Raw genomic sequence first — 17,438 nt, forward strand, 5'->3', positions numbered from 1 at the left:
AGACTAAGGGCCTGTTTAGAGTTTGGCAGATGGGATACCCATCCACCAAATTACAATTGCTATAGGCTACAACACACTTATATTATAATGGACAAAGAATGACTCTGCACTCAAATGCTGCAGTAAACTACTTGTTAATGGGAATTTGTATGCGGAGTTGAAAGACAAAAATGATGTGTGATACTAAATATAAATATCAACCATTAAATGCAAATAACATAAGCATAGCGTCTCCCAAATAAATCACGTTGCCAGCCAAGATACTGGAAAGAAAATGTTCTCCTTTTATTCTTTATTCTTTTATTCAAGTTTTCTTTCATGAAAAGCATAGCAAAGATTTGATAGCCGACGCTGCGCGTTTCGTCCCACACGGGACTTTCCTCAAGGCTATAAAAATACATACAAAACAAGTTTTAATACACAACATATACATATTAAAAATATTAATATTTACAATATACTAAAAAGCACATTGAACCAGAATTTCTATCAGAAAATTAGTCTCGAGTAATAGTACACAATTAGTTTGGAGAAAGAGTTTTCATTTCACCTATAGTACAATGCACAGGAGACAGCTTAACACTCTGGCATACATCGGATGTGAAACAATAATTGCAGACAGGGAGACTGAACCAATCATATCTAACAATATTCAAGTAATTCATTATTTTAATTTCTATCAACATATTTCATTGTATAACTTTATCTAGTCAAGGGAAAGAGGCACTCATATAAGGTAAAACAGGATAAACGAATACATGAAAGTTATCATATCTCTGATTGATCTGTTATACATTGGCCTACATTTTGTCGTACATATTAACATGGCATGATCTATCCATTCCAATCATGAGAAATGACACCCACATACACTGAATCAGGACAAAACGATAATACAAAAATAGTCATAGCTCTATTTGGTCCGTCATACCTTTAACATATTTAAGATCTGACACATAGACGCTTCTTGTCATGCTTACTGTGACAAAAAAGGGTTTGGAAAGTTGAACCTGTAAGAAAGTCAAGGAAAGAACTACTCATAATATGGTTCCATGAGTTGCAAATGATAATCACAATAAATATAGGTTGTCTTATCACCAAATAATCAATCATACCTCGGTATGTTTGGGACAAGACACACAGGTGCTTTGTGTCAGGCTTAATATGACGAGGAAATGTTTTAACTGGTAGACCTGAAAAGGAGTTTGAAAAGAAGGGGACCACACTTAATATATTTCCATAAAAAACGACAGACAGCATTGTCTAATGTAGTTGAAGAGTCAACATAACAATGGTCTTTTAGGTGTTATTTTACATGCAAACAAAGCACTACTTTAAGGTTTTAGACAGGTACACCTGAGCAAGATTGTGGGACATGGAACTAAATCAAATATATTCCCATAGATGGTAACACCCAACGTTGTCTAGTACAGCTAAAGAGTCAACACGGCTTTAGTCCTTTAGATATTATTTCCAAAGCAAACAGAGTGCTACTTGTAGAAAGGATAATAACCCATTATGGTATAGCGATAATCACATTGTATATATTGACTGCACTGTTAGCATTAATAGAAAAGCAACACTATCCTATATCAACACCGGCATTAAAAAATGTCAGCTATGAGAATCTATCAAATATGGAATGCGGCAACGTCTTAGTCCAAAGCCATACATAGTACAAAAACACCAAGTATGGTTAGAAATTGTACAAACATGGCAATAGCACACTCTACTATTTGCGCTCCACAAGACATCTCTTTATTTAAAATGGAAAACGGACAGCCAATCCTCACCACATATTTGGTATCAAAATTGACAGCCAACTTAGATAGTACAGGTTTGGTTAAAAACTTATTTAAACTGCCAAAGACCCCACCATATTCATGAAAAGTAAGACAATCCTCCAATATAGAGATGGTCAAATACTTGCTCAGGCATTTATGTATAAAACAAGCCGCTATTTAGTACACCTGTGAAAACAAATTTGGACACAAAATTAACCGCCATCTTAGACGGTAAAAGTCTGTTAAAAAACTAGTTTGGTCTGACAACGATCCCGTTATATGCATGAAAATGTTCCTGCCATATAGAAATTGTCAAACACATTTATCATGCATTTGTATTTGAATCAGATAACTCTGGAACGTATCCGTGAGACCAAGTAAATGCACGATAATGCATATATCTTAGTGTGGACCCTGTCCTTTAACTCCGAGCGGCATCCTAGAAAATCTTACTTTGCCATTCGCTTTAATGTTTTGCACATCTCCACATCGTGAATCTATTATCAAATTTTGTTGCGTGAGCAATTATGGAATTAAATGTTCTAAAATAAGTAAGCCAAACATATCTTTATATGTATAATCCCACGTGGATTACGTATCCTCATCTTTCCGAACTATGAGGATTTAGACCCAGATCTCCTAGAGGAATGGGAGGAGGGATTATATGCCTCATCTTATAAAATGATGGACATTCTCATCAGGAACTCGGAGCGGAAATTTAAAAAGATAAGAGATGATGTAGTGAAGCTAGAGAAGGAAATAAATGATACCAACCTTACAGATGTCATTGTAAAAAATCAGGCTATCTTGAAGAAAGAACTAGCCAATTATCAGATCTACCTTAAAGAAAAGAAACACCAGAAAATATTAAGGGATCAAGGGGATTATGACAGGAGTCATTTATTTACTTTTGCAAGAAAATACGACGATTATTCCAGCAAAACCAACATCTAATCCCATCATTGAGGTTAGAGAATCCAGTATTTCCTCAAGTAGTACTCCTATCTCCTCTGTAGAAAGTGATCCTGGTGAGTGTCCTAGTACAGCTGTCACCTCTAATCCACAATCTGTTTTTTTATGAGAGTTACAACGCTATCGTTTGGGAAACAAAAAGAAAAAGTTCAATGAAGAACAAGGAGGGGTGGTCAAAAATACACGGGCAGGAACAAAAGCATGAATGGAGAGCCCACAGGCCCAGAAATAATGGAGAATGTGAACCGCAGAGTGGACAGTACTAATGACATATGTGTGACCAATACCTTGAGTATAGTAAACTTGTCTTCTAGAATATTGAATGAATATGATACTTCTGTACTATGTAAAGGCTTAAATTTCTGCCTTACTGACAAACCATCTTTTGAAAATGTATATTTAGATCTATTCAAGTTTGTACGTAAACTTAAATTAAAAAAAATATTTTGCTGAACATCCTATTGTACAACATTCTATACCTGCTACTGTGTGCGATTCTGAATTTACAATCTCTGATTTCAATGTTACTCATTTAATTACCACTCTGCATGATGAAGATGATTCGGGTGATTTGATAAATTTTGTACGTGATCTTAACATACTTGAGGATGTGACAATAAATAGTGGTTTACGTAAAAAATCGAAATTCATCCCTCCCAATAGTACGAATTCAATCATTGATGAATTTTCACATAGAGTGACCCAAGAATTATATCAATTAGAAGACAACCATGCAACAGATAGCAAGTGTGCATATCCCTCCAACATGACTAAAGCTGATAGAATCTTTTTTACCATCAATCAAAGATGATCCCAATCTGGTAGTCCGTGAAGCGGACAAAGGCGGCAATAGTGTTCTGCTGAATCGTGATGATTACATGACTGAAATAGAGAGGCAGCTCAGTCAGACCACCTGTTATGCGAAACGTAAATCTAATCCTATCATTAAGATTGAGAGAAATATCAATGCCAAATTAACGGATTGGCATGAGTCATGCCTCATCACAGACTTAGAATATAGGTATCTCTTAGCTCAAAATTCCAGATACACTTGTATCTACGTTCTTCCAAAAATATATAAGGGGGGCCCCTTTCGACCAAGGACGCCAATTATATCTGGCAATGAGGACCCCACAGAAAGGAATGCAGACTATGTTGACACCTTTCATCAGCCTTTTGTTCAAAATCTTTCATCATATTTGAGGGACAGCAGAGATTTACTCTGCAAACTGGAAGATTTCAAATGGGAAAGAGACATTTTCACATTTGTCACCATGGACGTGGAAAGTCTCTATACCTGTATAGAAAGAGACTGTGGTCTTAGAGCATTAACGCATCATCTATATAAATGCAATGCAAACCTTCCGGAACACACTCTCATGCTCTTGCAAATGTCTGAGATGATTCTTATGCAAAATGCCTTCATACATAATGGAGTGTGGTATCTGCAGAAACGAGGTACAGCTATGGGCTCCAGGTTTGCTCCCTCTTATGCAAACCTGTTTATGGGGCTGTATGAGATGGAGCATGCCTGGGGCTCAGGGGCCAAGAAATGGATTGACAACATTCTCTTTTTTAACCGATACATCGATGATTTTTTTTTATTTGGTAGGGCAGTAGTGAAGATCTTGCACAATACCATACATACCTTAATAACAATAAATTCAATGTCAAACTTACCATCAATAGCTCGAAACAGGAGATTGAGTTCCTGGATCATAGACTGTATGTAGTAGGAGATACCATACAGAGTGATATTTTTAGAAAATCCACATCTTGGAACAGTGTGCTTCACGCCACAAGTTGTCATCCGAAATCTACCACGTCAGCCATACCAGTTGGAGAAATGGTAAGAGCACGCCATAACTGTAGTAAAAAAAAGCTTCATGGACAATGTTGTAAAAATAAAAAGAGATTTTGGCAAAAGAGGGCATGACTAGGATTGTTTAAAAAAGGCTGAGAAGAAAATAAATAAAATTGATAATAAACAAACTCTTGTCATGAAGAAGCACAATAGAGATGCACATTTTCAGACAGAAGTAGCCTTCATAACTGAGTATAACATCTACAGTGGTCGCATTTTTAACATTCTAAGAAAGAATTGCCAACTGCTAATGTCCAATGCTTTACCTCCAGACATTATATTAAAAAAAACAAGGTCATTTATCAAAAAGGCAAGACTATAAAGAACATGTTATGTCTCAGTTATGTCAAAGAACCTAGGACCACCGTAACAACGTGGATACCGGAGAAACCATCAGGTTTCTTCATTTGTGGTAATTGTTGCGTAGGTAGGTATGGTGTGAACAAATAACTAGTTTCTGCTACAACAACTCGAATGATTTTAAAATTAAATCCTTTATTAACTGCAGCACAACATATACGGTATATCTCATTAAATGCGCATGTGATAAAGTATATATCGGCAGCAGTGTGCGTAGCTTAAAGGTTCGTATACAAGAACATGTACGAGCCATTAAGAGCAGAGACGAGAGATACCCTGTTGCTCTCCACATACACACAACACATCCTGAAGATACCAGAGTCACTTTCCCTGGTATAGATCAGGTGACCGGGAATGACAGAGGTGGGGACAAGACCAATTATCTAAGACAAGTGGAACCGCAGTGGATAAGTCGTTTGAGGATTGTATTGTTTGGTTTTAACATTAATAATATGTTCCGTCATTTTTTATAAGGATAATAAAAAAGTTGTCTCTGTTTACAATTTCATATTCCCCTAATGTGCCTCACAATGTATGATGAAATGGAGGCTCTCTGAATTCAACTGTGATTTATTGGATGACACCATAATCTGTTGCAAGCAGAACCTTTCCTGATGGGTGCATAATATTATAGTGAAGCTCAACATTCCCTTCTGTTGTGCACGTAATATGTGTATATCAAATAGGGTCTAACCTTAGTTCACTGTGACTAGTGCAAACTTATTGTTGGGTGTATTGAGTTATGGAGTTGTTGATGTGAAGACATAATTACACCAACATGGAATTTTCGTTTTTATGATGAGTAATCTGATCCTCAAAAATTGCGACGAAACAGACGACATTTGAACCGATATTAACATACACATCGGTTACAATTGTCCTTCCCTAAGGGATAACGTAGTCTTCTATTTGTTTTAAATTGACCAATTAGCTCTTTTAAAATGTCGTGATGTTAACCAGTAGTATCGCAGTTTCTTGGTTACGGCATATTGATTACCTTATTGCCGTTCCAAAATGGCACTGGGAGAGCGTATCTCAAATATCCGTAACAGTAATTGCAAGACAGATGGATTTCAGATATCGTCATTGATTCACTGATTGTGTTTCCGCTGATATGGTAATGCATGTTGAATATATTCCTTCTTTGCGTACAGTATCTTAGCCATTTATTGGTGTTAAGTTCAGTAACTTGACCATTTGAAATGGCACACATTGCTAGTTTAGACCACGTAGTCACCACTTTGCCGTTCCAATATGGCGCTGACAGAACGAACTGCAAACATCTATAGTTATATATAACTATAATGATTGTGAGTTAGATGAATTTTATTTATCTTTATTGCCTTAATGATTGGGTATGTATCGATCTTTAAATGCACATGGGTTATATTTCTCTCTCTTCGTGCATTGACCCAGCTAGTCATTAGTATAAAGATCGATATTTTGACTTCTCAAAATGGCGCAGTTTGTGACTTTGAATTCTATAGTTACTTCTTTTGATGTCGATGATACACAATCAGGCACAGGTGTGTTTGTTCACCTTCTTGGTATATATGCAGGCCCGACATGGTGCATGGTTCTTTTCTTTTGAACCGGACATCAGATTGCGGTATTGGGAGATACATATCCCGTAAGATTTGATTGATTGAGTAGCTGCGAGATTTGTTGGTGTTGTACATATAAAGATATGTTTGGCTTACTTATTTAAGTACATTTAATTCCATAATTGCTCACTCAAAAAATGTGATAATAGATTCACGATGTGGAGATGCCTCCCGGAGTTAAAACACCGGGTCCACACTAAGATATATGCATTATCGTGTCTTTAATTGGTCTCACGGATATGTTCTAGAGTAATCTGATTCAAATTTAAATGCATGATAAATATTTTTGACAATTTATATATGGCAGAAAAATTTTCATAAATATAACGGGATCGTTGTCAGACCAAACTAGTTTTTTAACAGACTTTTGACGTCTAAGATGGCGGTTAATTTTGTGTCCAAATTTGTTTTCACAGGTGTACTAAATAGTGGCTTGTTTTATACATAAATGCCTGAGCAAATATTTGACCTTCTCTATATGGGAGGATTGTGCTATTTTTCATGAATATGACAGAGTCTTTGGCAGTCGAAATGAGTTTTTAACCAAAATTGTACTATCTAAGATGGCTGTCAATTTTGATACCAAATATGTGGTGAGGATTGGCTGTACATTTTCCATTTCAATAAAGAGATGTCTTGTGGAGTGCAAATAATAGAGTGTGCTATTGTCGTGTTTGTACAATTTGTAACCATACTGGGTGTTTTTATACTATGTATGGCTTTGGACTAAGACGTTGCTGCATTCCATATTTGATAGATTCTCATAGCTGACCTTTTTTAATGCCGGTGTTGATATAGGACATTGTTGCTTTTCTATTAATGCTAACAGTGCAGTCGATATATACAATGTGATTATCGCTATACCGTAATGGGTTATTATCCTTTCTACAAGTAGCACTCTGTTTGCTTTGGAAATAATATCTAAAGGACTAAAGCCGTGTTGACTCTTTAGCTGTACGAGACAACGTTGGGTGTTACCATATATCGGAATATATTTGATTCAGTTCCATTTCCCACAATCTTGCTCAGGTTTACCTGTCTAAAACCTTAAAGCAGTGCTATGTTTGCTTGTAAAATAACACCTAAAAGACGGTTGTTATATTGACTCTTCAACTACATTAGACAATGCTGTCCGTCGTTTTTTATGCAAATATATTAAGTGTAGTCCCCTTCTTTTCAAACTCTTTTTCAGGTCCACCAGTTAAAACATTTCCTCGTCATATTAAGCCTGACACGAAGCACCTGTGTGTCCTGTCCCAAACATATCGAGGTATGATTGATCATTTGGTGATAAGACAACCTATATTTATTGTGATTATCATTTGCAACTCATGGAACCATATTATGAGTAGTTCTTCCCTTGACTTTCTTACAGGTTCACCTTTCAAAACCCTTTTTTTGTCACAGTAAGTCTGACAAGAAATGTCTATGTGTCATATCTTAAATATGTTAAAGGTATGACAGACCAAATAGAGAATTTGACTATTTTTGTATTATCGTTTTGTCCTGATTCAGTGTACGTGGGTGTTATTTCTCTGATTGGAATGGATAGATCATGTCGTGTTTATATGTAGGACAAAATGTAGGCCAATGTATGACAGATCATTCAGAGATATGATGACATTCATGTATTCGTTTATCCTGTTTTAGCTTATATGAGTGCCCCTCTCCATTAACTAGATAAAGTTATACAATGGAATATGTTGATAAAAATAAAAATAATGAATTACTTGAATATTGTTAGATATGATTGGTTCAATCTCCCTGTCTGCAATTATTGTTTCACATCCGATGTATGTCAGAGTGTTAAGTTGTCTCCCGTGCGTTGTACTGTAGGTAAAAAGAAAACTCTTTCTCCAAACTAATTGTGTACTATTACTCAAGACTGATTTTCTGATAGCAAGTCTGGTTCAATGTGTTTTGTAATATATTGTAAATATTACTTTTTAAAATATGTATATGTTGTATATTACAACTTGTTTCATATGTATTTTTATAGCCGTGAAGAAGTCCCGTGTGGGACGAGCGCATCACGTCTGCTTTCAAAATTTGTCTTCCAACTCTGGATACATATTTCCATTAATAAGTAGTTTACTGCAGCATTTGAGTGCAGAGCCATTCTTTGTTCTTCATGGTTTTGGGGTCTTCTCCCATTATTGGGGACGTAGGAGGGTCACGTCCCTGGCTCATTGCACCACGCCTTTAATTTATCCGCCATTACACTAGACTGACTAGTGCAGGCTCCTAGTACCCTGACCTTTCCCTGCTCTTTTGTATTACACTTATATTATAGTGGACGAGAGAATTGACATTTGTGATTGAGTATCCTATCCTCCAAACTCTAAATAGGACCCTAAAATATCCTCCGAATAGATTAGGATGCAGGTGTCTGATATATCTCGTAACACCTCATTGTTAAAAGTTTGTAAAACAGCAAAAGGCATGGTGACATACTCAACGTACGTATATCAATTGTCAAAGTGCCGTCCACTTGTCTCTTTCAATAATCCATCAACTGCTGTGGCTTTCCCGACCCCCATGCTCTGACTTTTTTTTTTATGTTTGGGACTCCTTGCACTTAGGCCTTCCTAACTTTTTTTCTATAAACTGAATTTGCGTTTTCTACCTACATGTATTTTGTGGTTAGAAACTGATGTGAAATACATGCCTAACCCAGAAAGTGGCACATTTCTGAAGAGCAGACACAATTTAGAATTAAGCAAGGGGTCATTTTTTTAGAGCGTTTGTAGTTTTCGCAAACAAACTGATTGTTGAAATAAAAAAATCAATCAATCAATCAATCAATCAATGACATTTATAGAGCGCACTACATACCCGTAGGGTCTCAAGGCGCTGGGGGTGGGGGGGTGCCGCTACTGCTCGAACAGCCAGGTCTTCAGCTTCTTCCTGAAGGAGAGGTGGTCTTGGGTCAGGCGCAGGTCGGTCGGGAGGGAGTTCCAGGTCTTGGCGGCCAGGTAGGAGAAGGACCTTCCTCCTGTAGTCGCTCTTCGGATGCGGGGGACGGCGGCGAGGGCGTGGTTGGCTGATCGGAGGTGGCGTTTGGGAGCGTAGAAGTTGATTCGGCTGTTGAGGTAGCTCGGGCCTTGGTCGTGTAGGGCTTTGTGTGCGTGGGTGAGGAGGCGGAAGGTGATTCTTTTGTTGACGGGGAGCCAGTGAAGGTCTCTCAGATGTCCGGAGATGTGGCTGGTTCGTGGGATGTCTCGTGAGAAAATTAGTAGGATAAAATAGAAATAGGCAACAACATTTTCATCTGTAATTGTTTGCCCCGGTGGTCGATTTACAAAAGTAATATACTGTTACATCCATCTGATTCTTTTAATAGCAGGGTGCTTCAGTAGCGGCTGCTGGGGGTAGTAGTGGTGGGGAGGGTGAGAAGGGGGTTAAAAAAATAAAGATAAAAAACTAAAAGCAAAAACATTTAAACTTACCTGCCGGCTACCGCTTCTCCTCCGTCCTCTTCTGCTTCTGTCGACTCAGGAAATAAAGCACCCAGGCTTCCAGACTCCCCTAGCCTATCACGACACTGCTGATAGCAGCATCGTGATTGGTCTGAGCGCTGCGGTTTGGCGCTCAGACAGGGACTGGGAGCCTGGTCATATTCTCCACCCAGGCTGGTCAACACATCCCAGTGGAGAACATGCCAAGTGCTCATAACTCTTTGGCTGTCCCAAGACAGCTGGCCAAACCGTCATGCGTACTTAAAGAGTGCCCACCACTCCTCCCTCTGCTCTTTGGGCAGACCGGCCCGCCCCACCCCCACAGAGAAGTACTGAAAATTAAAATAATAATAACATGCTGTTAGTAGGGCGACGCTCCTGGGATATTTGTTGATTGTTCATAAATATGCTGTATAAAAAGACAACAACTGAGCTGCAGATTGTGATGATATTGAGTTTAGGAATAGTGGTTATTTGTCTGACTCAGAATTTTGGGCTACCCATACTATCATGTGACTCAGAGGGCCTTTTGCAAACTGCGTTCTTCCTAACACATTGACATAAATTTGGAAGCCCAAAATTGACAGAAATTAATTTGATAATAGCAAATGTTTTCTATTGTGTTTCCACACTTCTTCTGATAAAAACAGTACCCCACTTGTGGGTGGTCCTAGGGCCTAGTCAGGAAATGCCCTAAAATGCAATGTGGAGACATTATTCTTTCGCCTTGAAAATTTTACCTTTTTGGTGATGTTGGTAGCTGAAGAATTTGGGCTAGGTTTTGGCCACCACCCTAGGACACCTACCAAACCCAGACATTTCTGAAGACTACATACCCAGAGGAGACCTGGATGATGTGACTTGGGTGAATTCTGCTATGCTTGCTTACTCAGAATGCCTTGCAAAAGTGAAACGTTGACTAAAATCAAACAAAAAATGACGAAAGTCCCACCAACCAGAGTTCCCACATTGCTCTCGATAAAAGAGGTACATGACTTTTTGTGGGTGGGCCTGTTAGCCGCAAAAACAATTGGTCTAAACTTGAACTGTCTTCACATGGGTACAGTTTTTATCTGTTCCTAACATGAGTGTTAGGTCCACTCACACATGGGGTGCAGCATTTTGGGAGAAGTGTGTAAATGCAGTGGGGTAAGACTATGCCCATTGACTTGAAATGACCGATTTTTCTGTCAGATAAATATGGGAAGAATGGCATTTTTGACTCATACATTGGCATTAGCTGGGCATTCTGGTAGAAAAAGGCACTGGGATCCATAAAGCTATTCCACCCTGAATTAAATGGGTCTCCAGGTTTCATAAATACCCATGGTTGGTGGGATTCCCTCTTTGTCGGCTGATCCAGAACTCAAATAGTGTATCTTTTTGCCATTGCAAGTGAGACAAAATTTGGATTTACCCCCTCTCTTACCATGTGTCAAAACTATGCTCAAAATAATCCTCTCACTTGCCATGGGGACGAGAATCTTCTAGGTCTCAGGAAGGCAGAAAGACTGTTGGGACTATAGGGGTGGGACTGTGGCTTGAGGCCAGGATTGGTAGGTCCCCATTCCATTTATATTTTGGTTTTAAAAATCTATCCCTGCGTCGAGTGGGCTTTCTGCCCCCAGAAGGCTGATTGTGGGTAAATCCTCCAAAATACACCCTGTTGGACCCCTTGAGGTGGCGTGATCCAATGCAGTGGTGGACGGCTTTCACCCTATGTCTTTAAATTATAAATATATTCCCTGGAACTAATGGGCTTACTGCTCCCTAGAGGGACCGATTAGGGGTAACCTACCCAGTCTGCTCCCAATAGGGGTTCAGAGATTGTTATGCCCTGAGTGGGACAGGTATGCTCAGACATGGGTCCCATGGTCTTCATGCCACTGAAGTCAAGCTATCCTGGCTGATGAGGGGTGAAATCCCGAAATTGGTCCTAGGATTCTTGTTTCCAGTCCAGGGAGTACCTGGCCTGCCAGTTCAGGCTGGACTGTTCCCATTGGACACAGGGTCAAGACTGATTTGCATATAGGTTCAAACCGGAATGGCATGGTGAGCAAAAAAACAATGGATTTAGGTCCAGATCTCTGTACAGGTGTTAATGTATGACATTGTTCTGCATTCTGTCCATCAATTGTTATTTTTGACTTTAAAGGATTGTGGGCAGGCCTGATGCCTGGGTAGGGCACCCCCACAGCTTTCTTTTTGTAATTATTTTTGTCTAGTTGGCTTTCTGCCCCTGCCTCCCCAGGGAGGTCTGATTGGGGGATAACCACCATGCTAGGGTGTGCTACCCCATCCCACCACATTCCATTTTTTCTATAAAAACAAATATCTCTGGCACTAGTGGGCTTTCTGCATCCCAGGAAGCAGACTGGATGGTTGATTGATTGATGATTTTATAAACTTATGTTGGGAAAGAAGTGTCCTGGCGCTACAAGGGAAAAAATTGCAGGAATTAACAGCAGCTCAAGATGATCCACCAGACGTCATATTGTGTTAGTGAATAAAAAAGTCTTCAGTTATCACCTAAAAAGAGTCAAGTTGTTTTGGGCACGTAAGAGTGTCGAAGCACATTCCAAGCTTTGGGCATATCCACTGCTAAGGAGTGCCTCCCTACGCTTGTATTTTTTAATTTGGGTACCTTTACCAGACAAGCAGACTGAGATCTGAGATCTAAGAATGAGGGGTGCTTATACCAGGAGAACAATGAGGCTGTTTAAGAAATATGCCCACAAAATGGATGGTTTGTGAGATAAGCACAAAGCTTTAAAATGGCATCTTTCATAGACAGGAAGCCAGTGTGGCTTCTTGAGCTCATTGGAGATGGACAAAGATTTCTTCAGCCGAAGGTCAGTCTGGCCATGGAAAGGCTGTCTCCAGCCATCATCGTAATTTGGCGGACGATGCCTGCTAGGCCATTTTACTGGTGAAGACCACTCCGCCGGGCAATCCTAAGGATTATCTTTGCGACCGCCACCGTCACGTTGAGATTTCCCCCGCCATCCTAATTTGGCTGGGGAAACTTGCAGTCGGCGTACGGAAGGACCGCCACCGCATGGCTGGCGGTGGAGGTCCTTCCGCCATCGTAATCGACCCCATAGTTTGCTTATTGGATCCAATAATATTAAAAGACTCTAATACATATATACTTCATCCCATTCCAAGCTGGCCTAACCTTTTTACCTTAGGTCCCATTCACTGGACTCAGAGTGAGCACAGCAGTTGTTTAACAGATCCATAAAAGGTGTACATGTTTAAAGTACAGGAATGTTCAATAATTATTTGTTCTGTTGCATGATCATTCACACGTCATTAGTCCCGTTCATTGGAAAAGTACAATACAGCATGGCCTATTTTTGCAAGGAGGTGTTGTAGTTATTTTATTTTTATTTTACTAGTTGCATAAAAGGTCAACTAACACATGCTTCACCTAGTCTGACGGTCGACTATGACCACAGAGCACAACGCAACTTTCACTGGCTGATCAGTGTTAACACACGTTTGACTCCCTTCTTTTAGTGGAAATTTGATTTAAACTGCGTGATTTCTCATGAATTCATAGCCTTTCTCTGAGGATAATTTATACTAAACAAATGAAACACGCATTGGCTAATTTTTTTTATTCTTCTACATATATAATGATATTTAGCTCTACATAAATGTATTGTGCTTGGAACGTGAAATAATTGACGTTATCGTGAATTAAAAAATCATTTGGAAAATGGGTGTACCATAGATACAAACAAAACGTAAGGTTCTCATTGTGAGTTTGGTCGATTTTGGTACATGGGTTTCAGAGGGCCGGAATTCTTAACACCGACTGGCATTGAGGAGCGGCCGTGCAGGTCAGACTACTGGTATTTCTTGTGCCTAACCCTTCCAAATACAAGATTTTACCTAAAATGGAGCATAACCACATAGACCAGAGACACTAGATCATTTTCTGTATATTATTTCCCGATTGTGGGGAGAAAACCGAAGACGTTTTCAGCCTGCTCTGTGCAGGTGGAAAATGCAACCTATAGGGGTGGTAGGAGAGAGGTGGGAGGTGAAGGGTCAAAGCAGGCTTTAGCCCCTCTGAGTGCGAATTGTCTGCCCCCATTTACTGCTGGTGGGGTTAGGCAGACTCTGGGCTATGCTGCGGCCCACAGCCCCTCCAGTGTAGCATGGAAAAGGGTCCAATATCAGTGGGACCAGAATAATAAGATCCAAATTTTATAAACATAAGAATTCCTGTGCTTGGAGACACTCGAAAATGCGAGTAATCGAATTACTTCAGGTGGAATTCTTCTGCCCACAATGAGGGACTAGGCCTTCAAAAACAAAAGATGTGGTTGGTTATTTTTAATCCTACAATGGCCTCATGTCGGAGTTATATGGCCATACCCAGTGGAACATGAGGAACACACCAAACATTGCAGACATCAATAAATGTAAAGGGCAATTACAAGAAGCTCAAATGTTCTGTGAAGCCATATATCCTTAAAATGTACCCCTGCACACTGCACACTGGTTCCCAGTGGTTAGACTTCTCCTTTCCAGTACCTGATGTTGACTTGCCATTCCAATTATGTGAACTGCTTTGTGGGGGTAAGTGTCAAGTGTTGGAGCATGCAGGTTTCCTGTGGAAGTAGTATCTGTTGATCTTCTATGATATTTCTATGTTTCTCTTCCACAAGACGTCGCTTCTTCAAGTGAGTTTTGTTCAACTTTATTCAGAATCTGTAACCAACAACTGATACACGGCAGCATCTCATCTAAATGCAATCTACAGAAACTTTACCCATGGAGTTCCTAAATGACACCCTCATGCATCCAGAAGGAAAATGACATACATACCCTTCCAAATGGTATTAACCGCAATACACCCCCTTCCCTTCAATGAAAAGTACAATTAACTCCATAAACAAAATAACTAAAAACATGCTAAAGCAACATTATTAGAATGATGAAATGAACAATGAAAACAAAATGGGTATACAATACCATGAAGAAAATTGAGATAGCAATACGAAAGCATTAATGAAGATTCATATAGCCTCAAGGCATCGCATTGTCTTTCCACCACACATCTATTCCCCTGTCCATGACAGCTGATATGTAACATTATATTAGAAGCAGGGTTCTCTTATGAGATGGCATGTCTGCCTGAGCTAGTGGTGCCATTCCATCTCATGACATGCTCCCCACACCATTGTTGCCTAATACAGTTACATTCTTTTTAACTTCCTGAATCACATGGAGTCCTGTAAAGATGGATTTTCCTTTTCTCATGAACCCAGATCCATATCACTTTATAAGCACAGTATTTCCAACTTTTCACTGTTGGTGTTAAACTCATATGTTTAGATCATGTCAATGTTTGTATTTTTTGTGACAGTCCTGCCTTCTCAAAGGAGAATCCTTTCCATCCAGTAACCTCCTCACGTTTTCCTCCATCCATCCAATCAGTATTCATTTTTGTATTACCAACACTACCACTCAAACACAATAACAGGGATTTAGATATCACATTAGTAGGAGCATTGTGATGTGCCCACCACGTGTCGCAAAGTATCTCAGAAAGAGCTACTTTCAGATCAACTGCCCTTTGAGCCATTCTATTCATGTGTCCGACAAGGCCATTAACTCGGGAAGAGTACATCGCTGTTCTCAAATACACTTTGAATAGACTTCAGGAATTCTTTTATATCCAGGAAGGTCAACTGCACCCTAATGTCAGTGCTTTAGTGGTTAGGGACACCTTCACAGGACAACTCCTCCTTTAAAAACTAAAGTGTGTCAGGTGTAATGTATAGCTGATGTCAAAACTAATGTACAGCGACTGTTTCTTTCTTTGTGCCTGTCCTATACCTCTTTTTCTTCATCACTAATTTTTCTGTCCTTTCCTTCTTGCCTTACTTTCGCTCTCAAAATATAGACAGAAGGGGCTAGCTATATAAACACCAATGTATAAACGACTACTACACATTCGATGCTAACCCTGTAACAGCGGTTGCGATTGTATTCTTTAATAAAAATAATAAAAGATAAATAATAAAAAAAACAACTATATTTCTACGCGTGTGTTGATTGAGTTCACGTACTTGATTATAATCCACTTTGAAGTGCAGTCACCGAAAATATCACAGAGCATTAATTGGGAAATACTAGATCAAATGGACTCATAAAATATAAACCTAAATTCTACCAGAATTTCAACTGGAGAAAGTGGTGCTTCAAATGCTGTTAAATACTACCTTTGTCGTTCCTTGCACAAATATTACAACCTTTAGCTCCTCCTCCATTTGGTGATCAAACCCACAATATATTTCTGCCACCATAGCTTTGGTGAGATTCCTCTATAGATGTGCTTCATAAGCCAAGTTAACAATTTTCTCTCTCAGTACTGTAGAGGGCATGTGAGGAAATTCCCCCCAACCCCACCTACTTACTGTATACTCATCCTGCAGTCCACACAGCCGACTCCCCAAACCAACACCATGTCTGTAAGGCAAAAAGAGAAAGGACTACCACCAAATGTAATCCAACAACACTAATGAAGGACTATCATTATTTTGGACAGAAAGATGGAGTCACTACGATCAAGAGCTAATCACAAGCAGTGGCATAGGAACGTGGGTGAAGTGGGTGCGGGTCGCCCCAGGTGTCATCACTGACGGGGGTGACAAAATGGCACAAACATGTGTTTTAAAGACATATTTTTGCCATTTTGTCAAGCCGGGGGTGACAAAAAATTTCCCTTACTGGGTACCACCTAACCTTGCTACACCACTGATCACGGGTCAAAGGAGGAGGAGAAAAGGACGCCGACTCAGTAAGAAAGAAAAGTGAGGAGAGAACAAGAATCAGGACCAGAGAAGCAAGATGTCATCCAGAGCTGTTGACGAGTTATAGGATGACGCTGATCAGGAAGAGGCGCCCAACTCCTGGAACGAGGAGTGGTGGACCCCACTTGAGGATGCTGGATAGGAGCTACAACTCAGGAGAGTTGTGGCATAGCAGGTAAGTTATAACGGGGCAGTGGGATGTGTGTTGGGGCTGGAAGGGGGGAAACAGGTCATGGTGAGGAGAGAGTACAGTGTAATCTTTTTACAACCGCCATAACAAGGGAGTTTTAAGGAAATATGTAGGCTACACAGGGAGACCCATGGCTAATTCCAGAGTCAGGTTACGAGCCAAGTAGATAATAATATCCCTTTATCCAGTCTTGAGGAGGGGGACAAGGACCAACTCTATAAAGGCTGGGTGAGGTTAACCCAGTTTTACACTCCGTATCTTTTAAGGAAAGGAATTGATAAGGGTTCTGTTACTAGGGGTAAACTTCCAATAAACCTGTTGGTCCAGAAAGGTGCATGCTGTTCTTCCCCAGGCACGATACTCCCCTCTCACA

At 39.7% G+C, this 17,438-nt stretch overlaps 1 long non-coding RNA gene across 2 annotated transcripts in view; it reads right to left on the reverse strand.

Moving 5' to 3' along the window:
* Positions 1-263: 263 nt before the first annotated feature.
* The window catches only part of LOC146821419 (uncharacterized), a 29,250-nt gene continuing 12,075 nt past the window's right edge, over positions 264-17,438 (reverse strand). Inside the window, exons 2-6 of one of the 2 annotated variants that reach the window (XR_014962710.1) lie at positions 4,437-4,622; positions 2,559-2,624; positions 1,116-1,193; positions 932-1,010; positions 264-387 (exon numbers count right to left, since the gene is read on the reverse strand). This is a non-coding gene — a long non-coding RNA (uncharacterized LOC146821419). The remainder of the gene's footprint in view (positions 388-931; positions 1,011-1,115; positions 1,194-2,558; positions 2,625-4,436; positions 4,623-17,438) is intronic. The other variant, XR_014962711.1, reaches the window with a different exon arrangement.

This window comes from Triturus cristatus, chromosome 6 (genome assembly GCF_964204655.1).
Source record: "Triturus cristatus chromosome 6, aTriCri1.1, whole genome shotgun sequence".
In the NCBI taxonomy this organism is placed as follows: Eukaryota; Metazoa; Chordata; class Amphibia; order Caudata; family Salamandridae; genus Triturus; species Triturus cristatus.